At 37.1% G+C, this 12,419-nt stretch overlaps 1 protein-coding gene across 2 annotated transcripts in view; it reads left to right on the top strand.

Moving 5' to 3' along the window:
• Nucleotides 1–12,419, top strand: part of DYNC1I1 (dynein cytoplasmic 1 intermediate chain 1) — a 316,684-nt gene that overhangs the window by 147,963 nt on the left and 156,302 nt on the right. The window lies entirely within an intron of this gene.

The raw sequence follows: 12,419 nt of genomic DNA, 5'->3' as shown, positions 1-12,419 counted from the left end.
TGAGATTTCTTGTGAAGCTTAATGAGACAGTGTAAACCATGCTTTGTAAATAGTAAAGTACTATCCACATGCAAAATATTATTATTATTGCTAAATTATAGGTTGTGTTACATGGAGGAATACTGTACTCAAAGAATCATTTTTGTGGGATAACAACATTTTATAGCTTATTTGCAAAAGTTCTCTACACAGTTAAAACAATGGTATGTTGATTGGAAAGCAATTTAAACTTTCCCATAATATTTGTTCAACATTCTTTTCATTGCTTTAAACAAGATGCACCCATTCAGAAATCATATAACATCATTGTACAAATGGCATTTGAGTGAAAGGTAAGTTTACAATGAAGTATTATCTACCAATACATTTTTAAAAATTCAGGTCCTGCATAACAATTACTTACTGGAACTTAATAGGCATAATGGCTATCAGGAAGTGACACCAAGGCATGGGAAGAATTTTGTATGTTCTTCATATTGGGCACCTCTTTATAGCCGTATTATTTGCCAAGGAAAAACAAGAGAGGGTCATTGCTTTGTACTTTGGGGCCATTATTGAGAACAGTTTTCCCCATTGGAGTGTGATGTCATCGACCTATTGGAAAGTATATGTGGGCACTGAATGGATGATTTACAGAGTATCTTCCCAAGTTTCTTTGCACTGCTGAGTTTGTGAAATGAACATAGTGATTCTGAGACACAATCTTCTGTGTTTTGTATCTCAAATTGTCCTATTGCTTTGGTAGTCCTGATTAACATCTTAATTTCTAAATGTGTATTCCTTCCAATACAGTAGCCACTAGACATATGGTGCTACTGTGCATTTGAAATGTGGTTAGTCCAACTTGTGATGTACTGTAAGTACTAAATACACACCGGATTTTGAAGATAGTGTGAAAAGAATGGAAAATATGTCAATAATTTTCATATCGGTTATATAATGAAATTATAATATGTTGGATTGTTATTAGAGTATATTATTAAGATTACTTTCATCTTTTCTTTTTGCTTTTTGAATGTGGCCACTAGAAAATTTTAAATTACATATGTGGCTTGCATTGTATTTCCATCGGACAGCAGTGAGCTAGATAGGATATGGCATTTTTCTGCTTCTGATGAGAATGGGAAATGTGGAAACACATTAGGTCACTCATTAGAACAATTCTGAGTGTTCCTTAAACTTCAGCTAATTTTGATGGGAGGCTGAGAATTAGATCAAGCTCTGTTTATCCAAAAACAAAGACGTGGAAAGCTAGTACAGCACAGTGGTTCAACTTGGAATCTGCTGAAGGGGGAGTATCTGTCTGATCCTGATTTGTGAAAGAAATACCGTAAACTGCATGGTCAGGAATGGAGGTTACATCTTTGATCTATCCTAGTCAAAAGTGGGCTCTCTCCTAGAGTCTCTTAGGTGACTATTAGGTGGCCTTAACCAAAGCTTTTATAATCACACAGACTCACCCAAGGACAGCCCTCTGATCTCACAAGGAGGATGCAATAAAACATACACTTTGGCAACTGAAAACCTCAAACCTAATCCTCAGTGACTTAAGGTTTCTGTTGGTATTCACAGAAATGCCTTTGGCTTGTCAAAATATGAATTGCAATATTTGCTTTAGTATCTGTTCGCCATCCCATCCCCTCTCTCTAAACTCATTCATTACCATTAGGATATTCTGGGTGGCTGGGATGGTTCATGTAAGTGGGGACAAGACTTGCCAATATGTTATCAATGTCTTGAGCTTAAAAGTACATGTTTGGATGTTCACCAGAGTGAAAATTTGTGTCTAATCACCCCCTTTCCACCTCCCTTTTGATGAAAATCATCAAAATGTGAGATGAAAGGATCTAATGGGTTGTCTGAATGTTTTTCCCAGCCCTGTTGGAAATGATTGAGGCATTGGCTCTTCAACATTTCCTCTGAGAAAGCAATTCCAAAGGTTGGTGTCAACTTACAGCTTAGTAATGGACTAATACACATTATCCTGTATGCAACTCTAAATTATAGCCTGCCAGCTGTGATTCTGGAAGTTTGGAATAGGTTCCTTCCCGAGATTCTAAACAGAAATGGCTTTGAATGTTGCGGGCATGAGTCTGTCTAACCCTTCTAAAGGTGGCATAAACGCTGTAACATTTCTATTGATTTTTAACATTCAGCTCTCTAGAAAACAGAAAATAGCCAAAATTTGACAGGCACTTTACCAAATGATCTGATCCTTCATAGATGCAGAGTAAGAGCTTTGTTCACAAGTGACATTTGTGCTTAAACTTGGATCAAACTTTCCTTGTTTCTTTCTTATGCCAGTTTTATTATGTGGAGTTGAATTACATTTTACTGGATTTAAAATAATGCTTTAAACGTTATTTTGTCTTCTTTAGTTTTTCTTTTTATCATTTAAATATCTGTAGCCTCAAATTCATAAAAGGAGAGTACAAACTTCTAATAAAGTTCCTTAATATTTACCCTGATGCATAAATTAAAGAAATCCAAATTTAAACAAGGAGCCCTGTTGCATATATTTAGTTGTCAAATATAATGCCCAGGGTTGGCAAGGGTGTGCATTAAGCAGCTCCAGAGGAGAGTGCTACAGGAGTTAAAAATCGTCTTCATCTTGCTGAAAGGCAGCTTGGTTTTACTGATCATCATAAGATTTCAAACAATGTACATACCGAGCAATTCAATTTCTGGGAATTATTCCTGCAGGACGTAATTAAGGATGAGAGAAAAGATTTAACTAGACTATAAGAATGCTCATTGCAGTATTCTTTATAATATCACAAAATAAAAAATCTAGAAGTACTATTACTCGTAGACTAGCTATATAAATTAAGATGCATTTATACTGTGAAGTACTATTTAGCCATTTTAAATGACAGCTTATAATATACTTTAAGTTTAAAAAGTTACAAAATAAATACATTACAAAAATGTATGTGAATCTGATTTGATACTGATAAAATGATATATATTTTATACACATGCATAGAAAAGACTGAAATGGTTACAAAAAATGATTAATGTTGGTTATTTCTGAATGTTAGAATTACAAGGGTTTTGTTTTTGATTTTTAGATCTATTTATTTTTTCCCTTTGAGAAGGTACAGTAACTTTGGCTTCATGGACAGTTTTCCGAAACTGTTTTCGAGGACGTTAAAATTTTCCTCATCTCTCTATATGTGGTTAGATGAATAAAAGGTACATAAATTTAAAGTAAGGATAAGACACAAGTGAGGGATATGAAGGAACCACACTGTGATTCAGACTACCTCTTCTACCTGTCTATTAACTGTCTTAATAGCTACACTGTTGACCTTGTTCTTTTATAATCATAATGATCCACCTGCCCTCTCCTGAGGCTCTTTTTCAATAGGGATAGCACTTGTCATCCCTCCCATATCATATTGTGTTTAATTTAATCTTTAGCAGATAGATATGGAGTGTGTGTTCAAACTACTTTTTTCATTTGTTAAGGTGCTTTGGAATTGTAATCCAAATTTCGAACAAATTATATACTCAAAATATATGACAATACAATGAAGTTTTTGTAAAAATATTTTAACAAACTGACCTCATGAGCAAAAACTGCTGTAGTTTTTAATAGTTCTGTTTACAGATGATTTTATTCCAGTATGTGAATCTTCCCAAGCAAAGAGGGGAAAAAAAAGTATTCATTTTTAAAAATGACATATGGAAGTCCTTAAAGCATCTAATACAAGTTAATGAACTCTGCAACCATTTATATTAGCCCTAATATATTATATATACGCACCTGGAAAGTCATCCAACAGATACTTACCTGAACTTCAAAAAGTTGTCAGTCTAGTAAGGGAGGTAACCGTCCATACAATGAGAGGCAGAACATAACAATAGTCAGACGAGAGGCAAATCTAAGGGCTACAGGAGCGTCACAAGGGAAAGGGAAGTGTTAGGGATGGGGTCATAGTAGAGGTGGCATTTGTGTTAGGACTTTAAGGCCATTATTGGATTAACTGAGAACATTGAATATGAATAGTGGATTAGTTAAAAATACTATATAGATGTTAAATTTATTGAGCTTGATAACTGTTCTATGGGTTGTGGAAGAATGTATCCCTTTAATTAGGAGATACACGAAGTATGGGGATGGGAGAGAGAGTGAGAGAATGGCTGAGCAAATGATAACGTAAAACATTAACAATAGCTGAGTATGGGGGTAAAGGGCATACAGACACTCTTCGTACTATTTTTATTTTTGCAATCTGTTAGTTTGAAATCATTTCCCAGTAAAACGTCTTTTAAAATCCAGCTCTCAGATAAGAGGCAACAGAGGATAGCTGTCCTTATTCACTGCCTTCTGAAGACCAGAACTGATGCCAGCCGCTTTTTTATTTCCCCCTAAATGTGGTTCACGCTAGTTATTTGTTGACTTCACCAAACCACCGCATAATTTCACACAACCCAGGATGGAGGGTAGCAGCGTCTGTTTCACAGAACCCAAGGCCTGAAATAGCAGGAGGGCTGTGTTGTGGTGTGGCGTGGAAGCCTGCGCCCTGCCAGCCATACTTGGCCTGGTTTCAGCAGTTTGCTATCAGACCCTACATTGTGGAAGAACAGCCAGGGCAAATAAAATGGAGAGTCAGACTTACAAAACAAAGCTTCCTGCCTCCCAGCTAATACTGCCTTGCCTCCTCCTTCAGGATAGCACCCATTTCTGTAGATATTTCCTGGTAGAAATGTTGTGACTTCGCTGACGTTGCTGTTAAATTGTAGTTCCTGCAAAAGGAGGCCAAGTCCTCGTTTCTGATGTCCAGATAACCTCCTCCAGGTATTTTCTCAATATGGTTCAGACCTAAGTTACTTTATTTGCTGTGCCTTTTAAAGACACCTCTATTCAAAAAACACATTTTCCAGAGTGCTGGAAGTTTTAAAGACCCCAAGTGACAATGTGCCTGGAGAAGAAATCAGCCCCCATGTTAGTGCAAGGAGCTGAGTGGCTGAAGAAGCCCAGACTGTAGTGGGCTTGGGCACTGGCTAGAGCCTGCTCTCTGCACGGGCTCCCACTGCCACACAGGCTGCAGGAGGAGTATCAGTGCCCCACCCCACTCCCCAGATTCCAAGGGCGCACTTAGTGTTCACCACGTGCAGTGTTCCTCACCTGGGCTTCAGTGTTAGTGCCGCCAGGTTCCAGCAGTGGCCGTTCTCTGTTGCCTTTTACCTGAGAGCTGGCTTTTAAAAGACTTTTTACTGGGAAATGATTTCAACTGGCTAATATGGCCATGGGCACTTAGTGAGCTTAACTAAGCCTCAGTTTTGGCATCTACCAAATGGAGATAATAATAGTCTCCAGCTCCTAGAATTGTGAGTATGAAATGCAACAGACAATGCATATAAATTATGAAGCATAAGTGGTGGTTCTTGCTGTTTTCTTGTGCTTGTTAAGAGTATTACTATGTGAGCCTGGCTTCTTTCCTTTCTCCCTCCCTTCCGTCCCCAAACTTACCGGTATTACATAGTTGATACAACAGTGTTCAAGATACTCCTCGTTCGAAGATAAGAGTCCTGCAACTGGATAAGAGTAAAGTGTCCTTTGGAAAACTGTGATGTACTCAACAAATGCATAAAGATGAGCATGTTTTAATTGTCCAGGCCTACACAATGTGGATGATTTTCATATTCTATCACTAGTATTTTCTGCTCTTCCATCCTGCAATGCCCTAACCTCCCAGGGTGCCCATGCCTAGAATATCCCTTTCCTTCACCCTGTATTTATTGAACCCAGTCCTCAAAGGTTGGCTGAGTGTCACCTACTGTGATCTTTGCTCACAATGAGAGCAGAAGAAATTGCTCCTGGAACTCCCTTTACCTAACACTGTAATATGTAATACTTTTTATGTTTTATGTAACCTTATTACATAAAATGATATGGTTTTGCTTTTTATACTCATCTCTCCTACTTGACTGTAAGTTTCTGGAGGCTAAAGGTTGTCATATTTTTCCTAGTTCCTTCATAGAGCCTGGAAAGTATGCTGCTCATTAACCATTGTACTGGGATTGTTTGTTGTTGCTTGTAAATTTTTTGAAAGCATAAAAGCATGCAGAAAAGTACTCAAATCAGGAGTGTATAACTTGATATTTTTGACATGAACATACCATGAAACCAGTCTTCAAATCAAGAATCAGGATATACGGAGAAACCCAGAAGTCCATATTCAGTCTCTGCTCCCCCAAGGGTAACCACTACATCATAGATTAGTTATGCCCCTTATTAAATTTTCTACAAATGTCATCATATGGTACATATGCATTCATGGCTAGCATCTTTCGTTTCACATTATGTTTCAGAAGCATTCGTGCTGTTGTATGTAGATGTAGTTCATTCACTACCATAACTATGTAGTATTTCACTGTGTGACTATGCCATTATTTATTTATCCATTCTGCTGCTGATAGACCTTGGGAAGTAACTGTTTTGTGAACTGAAATGAATACTAACATCTAGCTCTTAAGAAACATTTCCCAAGGAAAGGGTGACAGCACAGAAGGTTAGATTCATGAATGCTAGAGAAGCAGCCCTGATTTCTCACTTTTTGCAAAGAGCATTGACAGATGGCTCCCCATATCAAGAGCCAACACAATCTTTCAGAATCAGGACAGCCCATTTTCCCAGACCATGTGATCTTTATTCTATTCTAGCCTGGCTGGTTGCTAAATTGGTAAAAATCAGAGAGCTTTTGGGCACAGTGGTGTTCTTAGAATTCTGTTTTGCTATTAAATATTGGCCTACAAATATATAGCTAAATGTGTTTTACTAATGATTGTGGTGGCATTAATTGTAATTACTTGTCAATCTAACTTGTTGCTGGTGTCTTAATTTCCAGCATATCTGAGAGGTTTTTAAAGGATTTCACTAGCAGTTTGGTAAGTCATTTGTCAATAAATGATGAAAAGGTTGGGCTATTTATATTTCAATGTTATCATTTTAATGGGCAACTGTCTACATACCATCCACCACAGAAATGCTTTTTCCTCCCTTTTCTTGAAGAAAGTGTCTAAGGTGGAGGGAGGTCTGGTTGCTATGGATATCTGAAATTTTATGTTTACAATTTAAGAGGTAAGCTGAAACCTCACTATTTGGTCTCCACCTAAGTGGCGTTCACATTTAGAAATTACAAGATTGTTATTGGCTATCTGGAGCTTGAGGATGTGGCTGAGTCCTGGCAGTTAATTAAAACTAGGCTGGTTTTCAATATCGGAATTATTCAGCCGGTTTTGGTAGGATGTCCGTAAAGTCCTCACTACCTTGCAATGTGTTTTTGATGTAAAAAAAATATTTAAAAAGAAAACATAACAGGGTAGCTTGTCCCCATTTACTGGAGAGGTTGGTTGCTCCATAAACTTTTCAGAGTGGGATTCTGCCCCCAGTGTTTCTTGTCTGTTAGCTCTGTAGGTTCTAGGCTACAGTATTTCAGTGTTCACAGGACAGCTAATTGGAGAACAAAGCCCTGGCATTTTCCTGGAAGGAAGATTGCTTCATGTGATGCTTATTGGGAAGATCGTAGAAAAACTAGTTAATTCAGAGTATTGCTGCTTTAAATGTCAGGTGAAATATTTTCTAATTATTCTTTTATTATCAGTTTAATTAATCTTTTAAATATGTTTTTAATTATAGAAGTAATTCATGAATACTTTTTTTTTTTTTGAGACAGAGTCTCACTTCGTAGCCCAGGCTGGAGTGCAGTGGCACAATCTCGGCTCACTGCAACTTCCACTCCACCTCCTGGTTCAAGCAATTCTGGTGTCTCAGCCACCTGAGTAGCTGGAATTACAGGTTTGCACCACCACACCCAGCTAATTTTTGCATTTTTTGTAGAGATGGGGTTTCTCCATGTTGGCCAGGCTGGTCTCAAACTCCTGGCCTCAAGTGATCTGCCCACTCGGCCTCCCAAAGTGCTGGGATTACAGGGGTGAGCCACTGCGCCCAGCCTATGACTACATTTTTAACTTAAAAGAATCTAACAATACAGATAAAGAGAAAATTCCACTTGACTATTTCTCATCAGTTCTAGTTTGTTCCACATAGGTAATCCTTTCATCAGACTAGTTTGTATTGTTCTAGTTCAGAGGTCAGCAAATACTAACCCAAAGGCCAATCCAGCTCCCTACCTGTTTTTGTAAATAAAGTTTTGTTGAAACACAGCCACGCCCATTTATTTACATATTATCCCTGGCTGCTGTCACACTGCAACAGCTGAGCTGTGTAGCTGCAATACAGACCACATGGCCCCCAAAGCCTGAAATGTTTACTGACTAGCGCTTTACAGAAAAATTTTGTTGATCTCTGTTCTAGATCATTTTCGTTTGCATTTTTTTATATTTAAACTAATATACAGCTAAATGTTATTTTACTATTGATTATGGTGGCGTTAATCATAATTACATGTCAGTCTAACTTGCTGCCAGCGTCTTAATTTCCAACATGTCTGAAAGGTTTTAAAGGATTTCACAATATGCAATTTTATATTTACTATTTATATATGTATAATTATGTCTATTTTTACATAAATGGTATTATATAGTACATATTGCTTAATATTATTTTTCCATTTAACAGAATACCTTCAAGATTTGCCATTCATGTCAAAACATGTTGCTCTCTACCTCATTCTGTTTAGCTGTCACATATTGTCCATAGCAGGATAAAGTTAAACTTATTTTATCATCTCCTATTGGTGACTATGTAGCTTATTTTCAGCTTTTACTGTTGAAAGGAATGCAGCAATAAAAACTGGCAAAAATCTCTATTTCTCCTACCAGTACTGGAAAATCACATACACACTATGGTGGCACATTTTCACAACAGAGAAATTAATGTGATAATCATGGCTAATATAAAGAAAAAAGGGGTTAATTAACTTGGTCAGGGACTTCAAACATGACAGTGGGCATTACTCAGAATGGACATTTTATGCTTCTAATTGCTGGGCAGGGACTACTCTAGGAAAAGGCCTGAGCAGAATGCAAAAATCTGTCTACCTAAAGGACAAATGAAGGAATTAGAAGTGTCCTTGGGTAGGGTATTCGTCAGCTTGACCCCGCCTGAGAAAATGTCAAGATCACACTGCATATATTAGAAACATGAAACCATTGAATATGTCAAGCTTCTAGGAACTTCCACAATTATCAAGTTGAACCCTTTCCATTTTTAGACGAGGACACCAAGCCTCACAAATGTTAAGTGATTTGTTCAAGATCATAGTAGTAGGTTTCGATCATGGCTTAGCTTGTCCACTGACACTAGAACCAGGGGCTAAAAGTTGAAATACCTGATTTTTACAACTGAGAAGGCATAAGACTTACAGTAGCACATCATTTTAAAGTTTTCTAGTTTATCAGAGTATCTTTATTTATTTTTTATTTATTTATTTTTTTGAGAAGACAGTGTCTCACTCTGTTGCCCAGACTTGAGTACAGTGGTACAATCATAGCTCACTTCAGCCTTGAATTCCTGGGCTCAAGTGATCCTCCTGCCTCAGCTTCCCGAGTGTCTGGGCCTGCAGGCTTGTGTCATCACACTTGGCTAATTTTTAAATGTTTTAGTAGAGATGGGGGTCTCTCACCATGTTGCCCAGGCTGGTCTCGAAATCCTGTCCTCAAGCGATCCTCCCACATTGGCCTCCCAAAGTGCTGGGATTACAGATGTGAGCCACAGCACCCAGCACAGAGTATCTTTATTTATACTTTTTAAAAACATAATCTCTAAATATGAAAATTCATATTGGAGTAGCTTCATTTGTGTTAAAATATCAGCTGTTATTGTCTCAGCAACCGCAGCAAAGAAGAGTCCAAATGAATCCACAGCCAGTTTGAAATTCTCATTCCTAACAATGCCAGTCTGTTTGTTCATGTGTATTAAAGTATCATTAGAAAGGAAACAGCCTCAGCTGAAGCCATTTTAGCCATTGATGTGTCTCAAAAGAGTTAATCAGATACAGAAACTTAACAATTTCTAGAATTGTAAGGAAATAATTTTGTTTCTTGTAAAGCAAAAATAATAATTGATGCCCACATGAATTGACATTTTTGGTAGCTTAGAAATGGCACCAACTGTGGGTTTTGGCAAAACCTATATTTTCATGAAGAAATGGCTTTTAAACATGTTGGCATTTCTGTTGATGATAGACACACCATTTGAATCCAAACCCTTGCAGAGGTGACATGACACTACACTGAAGGCAGTGACACATTTTTTTTAAAAAAAAACTTCACATAAAATTATGTAAACACTGAAAGTGAATGAGACACCTGCCTTTGAGACACCCGCCTTTCAGTCGCCCTTGTTATGCCACCCACAGCCTTTTCTCCTTGGCTATTCTTAGCAGGATTTATTTTGAGCCTGGTGGTGGTAAAAGATGTAACATAAAATGAAACCCGACACTTAGAGCTCCCTATTATTAATTCATAAATTCAGTCTTGGATCACCCATTGGTGCCAATGAAAGATTAGCCTAGAGAACAATCACGGTTCACATTCTATACAGTAGTATAGAAGAAATTTTGCCACTGATAATTGTATTTATGTAAGTGCTAGCAATAATTGCCTGGTGGTCTTGGAACAGAGATAAAGAAGAAAATGACCAGAGTAAACTCTGCTGTTCAATTTCTTGGACTAAAAAACACATGGAGACAGAAAAACAGCCTGAAAACAACGAACCGTAGCCCCCCTCAATGATTTGGAGAAATGAAACAATTTTGGACATTTTCTTAGGTTAATAGATGGTTACTGAGTACTTCTGGAGTTCCTCTAGGGTATACTGGTGCACTATTAGGTACTAAGGGTCACATGTTAAATTACAAACAAAAGCTTTGTTTCCCAAATTATAACCCTTGTTAGGAAAAGCAAGGAAACAAAACACGATCAACATATAAGTGGGAATTTTTTCTTAGTAATTCAAGTAGTTCTTAAGGCTTCCATTATGTAAACCTGTGGCTGAACATATAAAATACTGAAACAACTCATTGAAAACCAATCAGTTACATATCCACAAATAAAATGGTATGATAAATAGTTCTTTCTCATAAATACTGTTAGTTTGTTGTCTTGGCTTCATATCAACAGAGAATGAAGGCAAGTCCTCATTGTAAAACACCAAACTCATAGAATAAAGAACTCCCAGAACTGGAAGAGACTTTAAGTTCACCTGGTTAACTGCAAATATCATCACATGTATTATCCACCTGGTGGATTTTACTTGTTTTAAAATCCCTGCCTGACTTCTCCTTGCCTCTCCTTGAATTTTAAAATTGCCATCTCATGCTGTCACTTGAGACTGCAAATCCTTTTTCATACTAGCAAAATAAAAATATAAGAATATAAATATACATAAAACTACAACTTGAAAAGAAATGACTTGTAGCATCTCAAAGTTAAGAAAAAACACTGAGGCTTTTTTGTTCTTCGTGTGTGTGTGTGTGTGTGTGTGTGTGTGTGTTAGAAACACTTAACATAAGATCTACTCTCTCAACAAAAGTTTGTACCATAAATTATTGTTAACTATAGATACAATGTCGTATAGCAGATCTCTAGAGCTTATTCACCTTGCTTGACTGAAATGTTATGCCTTTGATTAGTAACTTCCCATTTTCCCCTCCCCCTCAGCCTGTTAACCACCATTCTGCTCTTTGAGTCTATGAATTTAACTATTTTAGAGACCTCAGGTAAGTGGAATCATGCAATATTTGTCTTTCTGTGACTGGTATATTTCACTTAGCATAAGATCCCCAACGTTCATTCATGATGTCACATATTGCAGAATTTTCTTCTTTTTAAGGCTGAATAGTATTCCATGGCATGAATATACCACATTTTCTTTATCCATTCAAATGTCAATGAACATTTAGGTTGTTTCCACATCTTGGCTATTGTGAATAGTGTTTCAATTTACATAGGAGTACTAATAACACTTCAAGATTATGGTTGCAGCTCTTTTGGATGGATACTGAAAAGTGTGATTGCTGGATCATAGAGCAATTTTATTTTTAATTTTTTGAGGAACTGCCAAACTATTTTCCATAGAGACTGCAACATTTTGCATTCTTGCTAACAGTGTGCAAGGGCTCCAATTAAAAAGCTTATGCACAGCAAAGGAAACAATCAACAGTGTGAAAAAGCAACCCAAAGATTGAGAGAACATATTTTCAAACCATAAATCTGATAAGTGGTTAATGTCCAAAATATATAAAGAACTCCTACAACTCGGAAGTTTTTTTAAAAAACCTAATACCCTGATTAAGAAATGGACCACAGATTTGAATAGACATTTCTCCAAAAAGGACATACAAATGGCCAACCAGTACATGCAAACATGTTCACTGTCAACAATTATCAGGGAAATGAAAATCAAAACCACAATGAGATATTGCCTCATACCTGCTAGCATGGTT

Source organism: Pongo pygmaeus, chromosome 6 (assembly GCF_028885625.2).
Source record: "Pongo pygmaeus isolate AG05252 chromosome 6, NHGRI_mPonPyg2-v2.0_pri, whole genome shotgun sequence".
NCBI classification, from domain to species: domain Eukaryota; kingdom Metazoa; phylum Chordata; class Mammalia; order Primates; family Hominidae; genus Pongo; species Pongo pygmaeus.
Note: the sequence above shows the minus strand (reverse complement) of the source record. Positions and strands in the feature narration are given on the sequence as shown.